Raw genomic sequence first — 8955 nt, forward strand, 5'->3', positions numbered from 1 at the left:
AAATTTTATGAATGCCTGGTAGAGATCTTGAAGTTTTTGGTCTCTGTCAGTAGGACTGGAGCAGATGTGCTTGTATCTTGACCATAAACAATGGATTGTGTGGTGTCTCCTAGATGGAAGCTGGTGGCAGTCTAGTGGCTTTCCAGTAGCGAGTGGTATTGACTTGACTATTGGTCATTTGTACTGAACCTGTACAAAATGAATACAGAACCTGTAACCTAGACTAACTCATAACACTGTATTGCTTTCTGCAGGGCTGTACTGTTATCGCAGATTTTGACTCATCATAATAACCTTGATTTTGATCCTTATTCTCTCTACATGGGAGGGACTGGAGTACATCAGAGGTAAAGTGTGACTGCAGATCTGCGATTAGAATATTGTCCTAAGAGCATTGAAATCTTCCTCTCAACTTGTAGGTGCTTTGAGTTATTTTACCCTTGCTTGTAACTAATAATATGCTGATCTTTCCCATTGTAAGTGGAGCTGGTAACATCTGCTATAGTTAGGGTGGCCGGAGACTTCCAATTACAATACTGCACCTGTTTTCCGTTACATTCAGTGCTTAAAGTGGTCTGAATAAAGCATATGCAGGAAGTCCATCATAAAAGAAACAGAAGCTTTGCAAAGACTGAGGGTAAATCTACACTTATTGGTGTTCAGTTTCTCATGCCTAGTGGGGATGTGAGAATTTGAACAGTCAGGGCTTGACAGTCATCCCCTGTATGTCTCATTATGATGAGGAGCAAGGGATATCAATGGGAGAGTTTCTTCTGTCAACCTTCCTCAGTGAGGACAGCCAGATAAGTCGATCCTAGATAAGTCGATTCCAGCTATGCAATTGCAGTAGCTGGTATTGTGTACCTAGGATTGACTTTCAGGTGTAGTGTAGACCTACCCTATGCTTGAACTGTGCTCCTCACTAACCAAGCTTAATTTTCTGGGTGTTTTGTTTGTTTGTTTTGGTTCCTTCTATGACCCCTTTTCACCCCCCTCTCCATCCACTTCTTACCACAGACATCCATTGGTTGCTTACAGCTCTACCAAACTTCAACTGCTTGGGAAGAAATGTTTCATGCCAGCTGTCTGTCTCAGACTGAATCTTAGCCAGGAATTTTCAAGTGAATAGTTTAGCTATTTCTCTGAGCTAGGCTAAGGAAAATGCATTGGTTTTGCCCATCATTAAAAACAAATTCATTTAATTGAGAAGCTTCAGTGCAGGGGCTTGCAATTTGGAGAGAGGTTTCCCAGTGTCAGAGAGGTGCTTTTTGCTGTTCATGGGAAAATTCCCTGAAATTTCCTCAAGTGACAAGCCCTTGGAAAACCACAGTTTGCACATGCCCAGTAGAGTGCCTAGAGATGTATTTGGGAGCTAATTTTTCTGGCTGTTCTGTCTGTAGTGAACATGCTCTAGCTCCCGGGAGCTGACCAGTCTCTGCATGTGCTATTCACACAGAGCAATGGAGCTTGCTCCAGTCCAGACTCCAGGGCTACAGAGGCATTTTTCCTGAAATTGCTCCTTCCCCAGCTAGGATCACTGCGCTGCTATGCCAGACTGTCTGTCCTGTGCTCTCAGTGGTACCCTTTAGGTGCTCCAGAAGGGTGACCAGTTATCCTGTTTTTAAAGGGATGGCCCCGTATTTAAGCCATTCTGCAGGTGCCCCTACCTTTTTTTTCTTTCTTTTTTTTTAAAAGGAATTGTCCCATATTTTCTGTCTACCCCCACCTCCATCAGTATTGGGCAGAAGGGTCTGGTCTTAGGATATTCAGTCCTTAGCCCTGCTCAGACTGTGCTGTTGAGTGTCCCCTTTCCCTCAGAGCCATGCATAATCTCAGAGCACAGAATTATAGAATCCTAGGGCTCGAAGGGACCTTAGGTCATCAAGTCCAGCCCCCTGCCTAAAGCAGGATCAATCCCAGCTAAATCATCCCAGCCCGGAATTTGTCAAGGTGGGACTTAAAAACCTCTAGGCATGGAGTGTCTACCAGCTCTCTAGGTAAGAAGTGTCTCTACTGACCACATCTTTTACACAGGCAACCTTAACTCTGCCACTTTCTAATGTTGGACCTCTTGACTTTGCCACTTAGTGATGGCCTTTTAGCGTAGGTTTTGAATGCAGCCTAGCTGTGTGGCACATTCACTGCAGATACATTGTGTATGTTTTCCCTATATATTAATGGCTGAGGCCCCAAACTTGCATTTTCTACTGCTTCATTGCTCATGGCCAGGCCATGCTTAAGAACAAAGCCAGACAAGCACCACCCATAGTAGAGGCAGATGTGCAGAAACCTCATATGCGCCTCTGCTTCATCCTCCCTTGAAACCTGTGGAAGCCTTGGCCAAGGGTTTGGATTGGCCCAGGTTAGCCAGAACAGGAAGGATATAGGCACAAGGGGCTGGCAAACTACAGCTTGCCTATCCCTAGTATAGGCCCTGCTCCCTGTTGGCATTGTCTGCCTTGGAAGCAGTAGTGATGCTCTCATGATCTGAGCTCTTAACCCTCTCTCAGCGCCCCTTCTGCCTTTGATAGTCTCTTCCCAGGTGGTCTGTAGCATCATCCCAGTTTGTAGAATCAGCTGCAAAGCAGTACTGTAGTACATGACACACTTCATTTCACAACCTCTGCTGCCCTCTGGTGGCATTAACTAGTAATGAAAACCCAGGCATTGTGTCCAATTCTTACACCCCTGTATTGAGTAAGATGTCTTTCATGCTTGTCTTTTTAATACAGGTTCGCAGCTGGTTCTCCAGACTCTGGTGTCATGCCCTCAGGGAAGCGTAGCATATCACTGACAACAAACACTGACGCTCTCAAGGTGCCTGTGTTCTGGAACTGGTTTAATAAGTATGTTAATAATCAAAAGCGGTTACAATATTAACTCTGTTGTTTCTCATTTGGCGCGTCACTGCTTTTTAAGTTCACAAAAATAGCTCTCCCTGCTCCAAAACAAAACCAAGACAAATCTGTGCAGAACAAGGCAATGGACTGAATGCCGTCCTTGGTGGGTCACCCAGCTGCCATTATCATAACATTTTGCCCTTCCACAGTGCCTTCCACCCAAGGACATGAAAGGACTTTACGACTGCTGATCAATTGGCATCCCAGCAGCTTTGCAAGATCATTCTCTGCTGTTCGGACTCGGAATGGAGAGTGATTAGGAGAGTTGCTTCAGGTCATGCCAAAGTCAGCCTTAGACACTGCAGCATCCTTATTTTTGCCCCCCTGAAATGAATAGGTGTGATGTGAAGACATCCAGCAGCAACACTTGGGCCCCCAGGCAGCGTCGGTACCGTGCTTTTGTTTCCAGTTTGGTTTGACTTGCACAGACGCAAATGCTACTGCTGGTCTGTTGGGGCAGGAGTGGAGGAAACATACATAGAGAGGGATCCAGATGATGGCTTTAACAACATGACACCTGGCCTTGCTCAGAGCAGGTGGTGAGACACCATGCAAAAGAGTTGCGCTAGGGTTACCCACCCCCAAAGCTCCGCTGGTGAACCTGTTTCTGTCGTAAAATACCTCATTGTAGACACGGGCAAATATAACGAGGAAACAAAGCCATCAGCCAAGTCAGAGTTAGGACTAGCACCCATTCTCAGGATCCCTGCAGCACTACAGCAAAAATTGGAACAAAAGATCAAGCCACTGTTTTGGTACGGAGTCTCCACACAGCCTCCACTCTTCTGAAAGAAAGATGGAAAAATCTGGCGCCATGAGAACTGCTCTTTCGAAAAAGGGCCCACAAAGCTCGGGGAGCAGAAAAGGGCGTCCAGAAGAAGATTTCTGATCGAAAGAGTGCGTTTTGTATGTGGACAGTCAGGCCGTTTCTACACAGGCCACTTTCTTCGAAAGTGGCATGGTAATACATGGCCCGAAATATGCTAATGAGGCACAGATGCAAATTATCCATGCCTCATTAGCATACGGTCATGTGATTTGGAGTCCAGAAGACTGGTCTTCCAGACTCCAAAACGCCGTTTAGAAGCACGGCTGCCGGGGGTCTTCCGGAAAGAAGTCCTTCTTCCACAGGCCCCTTCTTCCCAAAAATTTTCGGGAAGAAGGGGCGTCCGGAAGAAGGACTTCCTTCCGGAAACTCCCCCGGGGCCGCACTTCTACATGGCATTTTGAAGTCCAAATCACGTAACCGTATGCTAATGAGGCATGGGGAATTTGTATATTTGGGGTCACGTATTACCATGCCACTTTCAAAGAAAGTGGCCTGTGTAGAAATGGCCTCAGTGTGTTCTTTCAAAAACTTGCTAGTGTAGACATGGCCCCGATCCTGTTTGTCACAACCCACTCCCACTCCATATCCACATCTAGGTGTAACTTGTCTTTGCTGCATTAACTTTATGCTAATACAGGATTTTGCATGATTTCTTTGCTGTTGACTTCGCTGTTGCTAAATGCTCTGACCAAGTTTGGATTCCACTGCATATCTGCGTGTACCTTTTGTAGAAGTTAGGAAGATCACAGCGAAAGCCTGTTGCATAATGGCCAATAATATTTAGCATGAAAACACCATATTATATCTCTATATATGTGAGCCTACATGAGTCTAAAAGCTGTAGTGTATTGCAGTGCCAGTCTCGGATCATAGTCAAGCTGATAGTATAAAACAGGTTGGTTAATAAATAACTAAGGTGATCTTTAATCCAGTTTTATTGTAAACCACCTAGAAAGATATTTGAAGCATGTCTGTTAAGTAAGCATTTATTAACTGGAATGGACGGGTCAAAGGCCATAGCTCTGGAAGGTCATATTTGAGTCTTCACTGCCAGTTAAACCAAATTTTTGTGCTGTATAAACTACTGAGCCTGATTCCCTCTTACCTCACATCTTGCATTGCCATTGGCACCTGGGCAATCTTGCACTGACAGTAGCATTTTAAAATCCATTTGACACACTGCACAGATAAAATGACTTCACAGGGTGCAAAGCATCAGCAACTCAGGCTTCCTATGGGAGGCAAGCCAGTTTGTTCTTGCACTAGTGCACAGTGTATGGTTCCCTGTATGCCTGATTACAAATATCAGGTAAGTCTGCTGTTTTTCAGACAGGGACTGAGTGGAAACAAAAACACACTTGAGAAATTTTCAGTTTTCCCCTTCTAGGAATAAATAATGCTTGTACGCTGGCATCTCATGTTCTTGTACCAGTGTAGACTAATTAAGTCACAATACCCCTGAGAGATGGGTGATTGTGTATGTGTTATAAGCCTTGCTTTGTAGATAGGGAAACTGAGGCAGAAAGCTTAGGGGGCATTTACCTCCATGTGCTGCTGTTGCCTCTGCTGCCACACCCTGGGAAATGGCAGTGGAGGGAGAGAGAGCTTGCTGGAGAGGCTTTTCTCCCACACTCCCAGGCACCAGCCAATGCTGCTCTGATTGTCTGGAATTCCACTCAGTCAGAGTGGTGGGGGAAGCCTCTCTCCAGGCAGTGTTATGCCGCCAATCTCCCAGCTGGGGAGAAGGGAGGAGGAGTGGACCCAGAAGCAGCAGAAACACAGGTGGCAGCAGCAGCAGTGACGGAGCTGCATCCTGCCCCACCCCCCATCAGGAAGCATCCAGGGGCTGGATATGGCCCCAGTTTGCATGCATCTCCACACCCACCACGGTCTGGATGCTGGGGACGGCAGCTCTAAGCCACGGGGTCTGGAGCCAGGTAAGCTACAGACCAGATCAGGACTGCAGGCATGAGTTCCCCACCCTTGCTGCTTGGGTGTGAGTGTGAACTGGAGTGGTCTGTGCATTAAACATTTACATTTAACATTAGCATAACCGCCAAGCAATTGCCGCTTGCCTACCTCAACTCCACTCTTCTGTGTAGCAAGGTTTCTTTACTTTCCGCTCTGGGTAGCCTTGATGAACATGTGCCTTTGCACCCACAAGAGGGTCAGATGATGGAACTGAACCTCTGCAAAGACAGAAGTGCTTTGAAGAGCACTTTGGAATCTGTCGGGAAGAATACCTTGTAAAATATTACACCTGGAGGGTGAAAGAACCTTTTGTTTTGCATTATTGTGGCTGGTTTGCAGTTTCCTCTTTCCCTAACTTAAACTAAGGTCAGGGTCTGGCTGAGCGTGGACAGGAGAAGGCACGAAATCCCAGAATTTCCCCAAGTATGGAAAGGGAAGGGGCATCGAGTAGGGTGATGATGTACGTCAGCCTCTCCACTGGGGGCAGTGGGTGCAGGGAACAGTGACGCTGCAGAGTGACCACTGGGGAGAGCTGCAGCAGGAACACAGTGGTCATGTGGAGACAAAGCTCTTCACCCTGCCTCCCTCTGGCCGGGTAAGTGCCCCCCCCAGCACCACACAAGGGGGGCCCTGCTGCTCCCCTGTACCTCCCCCCAACTGCTGGGGTCAGGAAACTGGCCCTGCCACCCCCAAGCACTTCCTGGGTGCCCCAGCACCCCTCCCCCACCCCCAGCTCAGGCTGCAGCCTGGCCTCCATGGTCCCCTCTGAGCTCCCCATGGAGGTTCAGGCCATGGCCCCATGTGCCAGCCCCATCAGGCTGCAGCCTGGCCCAGACTCCCCATACCTAACCCCCTCTGGAGTACAACCTGGCCCCCCAGCTCCCTGCAGCTGGGGCCATGGCCACCTCTTCCCCCAGAGTTGGGGCTGTGGTGGGCCAGCTACCAGCCTCCCTACCTCCAACCAGGGAGATCAGCCCACAGCCCAGCCCTGGCTGCATGGCTGCCCCTCACCCCCTGCATCTGGGGCTGGAGCCAGGGCCGGGGCTGGTACTGCCCCTGCCCCTGGGGAGTTCAGGCCACGGTGGGGCTGGATCCATCCCCCAAAAAGGTGACCCAGGGTGGGCCGGCCCCAGATCTGTGGAGGTTGGCCTTGGCCCCAGCCCTGGCCCCATCTACCTGGAAGGTGAAGCTGCCATGCAACTGGGGCTAGGCCATGGCCTGAACTCATGGGTCGGGGATGCCAGGCCAGGCTTAGTCCAGGTCCTGGCCACTGCCACGGCCACAGCTCCTGGGGATAGGTAGGTGGCCCAGGCCCCAGCTGGCTCCAGGTGGACCATGGGTGCTTGGGGGCTGGCTCCAGTTCCAAGAGGAGGGAGGCTGAAGGGCCACTCCAGCTCCAGGAGGGGAAGGGGTGCTGTGGGGGGATGTTGTAGAGATGGGGCAAATGCCATCCCCCTGTACCCCCTCACTCCCCCCTGGAGTTGGGGCCATGGCCAGCTCTTATGGCAACCGCCCCCAGCTCACCTTAGGGCCTACTTGACTCACACACACAGCAATGCTGAATAAATTTGCTAATTATTTCATATACCCTTCCCTTGGTAGTTTGGATGCATTAGGAACAGTCATTATTTTCTCAGCTCTGGTCCCATGCTGTGCTCTAGCATTGTTTCTTTTTTGGGAGAGACATGATTTAAAAGCTGAATTGATGCGTGAAAGCAACAAAGGGGCCAAGAAGCCCAGCCGGTAGCTGCTCTGACCCTTCAGATGTGGCAATGCTCCTGAAAAAGAAGCCTGTGTGGAAAGGCTGTTAATACAGGATGCAGGCAGAGGGTGGTATCCTGGTACCAAAGAAGAAATAGATAAAAGGAAATGATTAGCCATGGTGGAGATACAGATCTGCGGCACAGGAGAGATTATTTTCATGATCTGAATCCTTAACCCTCTCCTGGTGCTCTCCTTGTATAGCTTAATCAAGATAAAGAGCATATAATGCTGATTATGGAAATAAGGCTGCTTGCTGGTTGGATGTTCATTGTTCTTTTCTTCGTGTTTTGAAATCCTCACAGATATTCATCAGAGAAACTGGGTGATTTCCGCCTCCCCCTGCTGTAGAATGAAAGTGATGCAAATGCTTCTTTACTTGCTGAAATACGCAGCACAGCGGTTCTCAACCTCTTCCAGATGGGGACCCATTTTGATAATTCAGGAAGACTTTGTGACCCAAGGCAATTCAAAATGGGGGGAGGAGGTTCTCCCCTGGGGAAAAACACCCCCTCCTTGGTCTCCAGCTTAAACCCCTCTCAGCTCCAAAAATGCTCCCTCTGCTCTCTAGCTTACACCCCTCTCAGCTCCCCCCACCATCCTCCTGTCCCCAGGCTTAAACCCCTCTCAGCAAGGGCTGCCAGATTTTTGGAAAACTTATGTGGGGCAGGCAGCCTCACCTGCAGGATCCCCAGCCAGGGTTGCCTGTCCCGCATAAGATTTCCAAAAACCTGGGCGGGGGGAAGGGACCCTACCAGCCCTGTGGCTGGGAGCTGGCTGGAGTGCGGACCCCTGGCTGGCAGCACCAGCTGCAGGATCCCTGGCTGGGAGGGGAGTGGGAGGGACCCTACAGCCCCATAGCTGGGAGCTGGCTGGGGTGTGGAGACCTGGCCAGCTCTCAGCCCCTGCAACCCTTGTCCCCAGGCTTAAACCCTCTCAGCCCCCCAGCCCTTCACCTACTTCACACAGGAGTCCCGTGCTGCTGCTTCTCCTTTACTGGGCTGCTGCCGCTGTCTCCTCTGCCTGCTCCCCCCAGCCTTCCTACTCCCTTCCCCCACTTCAGCAGAGCAGTTCCTTGCCCTGTCATGCTGAAATGGGACTCAGTTTAATTGGTTCAAGGGCAGAATCCCTCCTGCTGGCTGTTAAACCAATTAAATTGAGTTCCATTTCAGCACAGCAGGGCAGGGATCAGGAGCTGGAGGAGGAATCAGGCAGCAGTGTTCCGAGCTGCAAATGGCTCTTTTAAGAGCCACATGTGGCTCGCAGCTGCCAAGACAGCAACACTTATCAGGCCTAATTGCAACCCATAGGTTAGGAATCCCTGGAGCTGCAGAAGCTACTGATTCCAACAGCATGTATTTCAGCTCACTGAGTCATTAACAATTTATAATTAAAAGGGAGAGGAATGGAATGAGTTATAGAAGAGGACAGGGCTTGTGCTTCTTGTCTAAGTAGCCGTGTCTACACGTGCACGCTACTTCGAAGTAGTGGCAC

The 8955-nt window shown here is 49.5% G+C and overlaps 1 long non-coding RNA gene across 1 annotated transcript; it reads right to left on the minus strand.

Annotated features, from left to right (window-relative positions):
- Positions 1–2931: 2931 nt before the first annotated feature.
- LOC142020488 (uncharacterized) lies at positions 2932–8497 on the minus strand. Its single transcript, XR_012647423.1, has 3 exons — positions 8422–8497; positions 5809–5918; positions 2932–3224 (listed from the first exon to the last, which is right to left on the minus strand). It is a non-coding gene; the product is annotated as an uncharacterized LOC142020488 (long non-coding RNA).
- Between the last annotated feature and the right edge of the window lie 458 nt (positions 8498–8955).

This window comes from Carettochelys insculpta, chromosome 14 (genome assembly GCF_033958435.1).
Source record: "Carettochelys insculpta isolate YL-2023 chromosome 14, ASM3395843v1, whole genome shotgun sequence".
Lineage (NCBI taxonomy): Eukaryota > Metazoa > Chordata > Testudines > Carettochelyidae > Carettochelys > Carettochelys insculpta.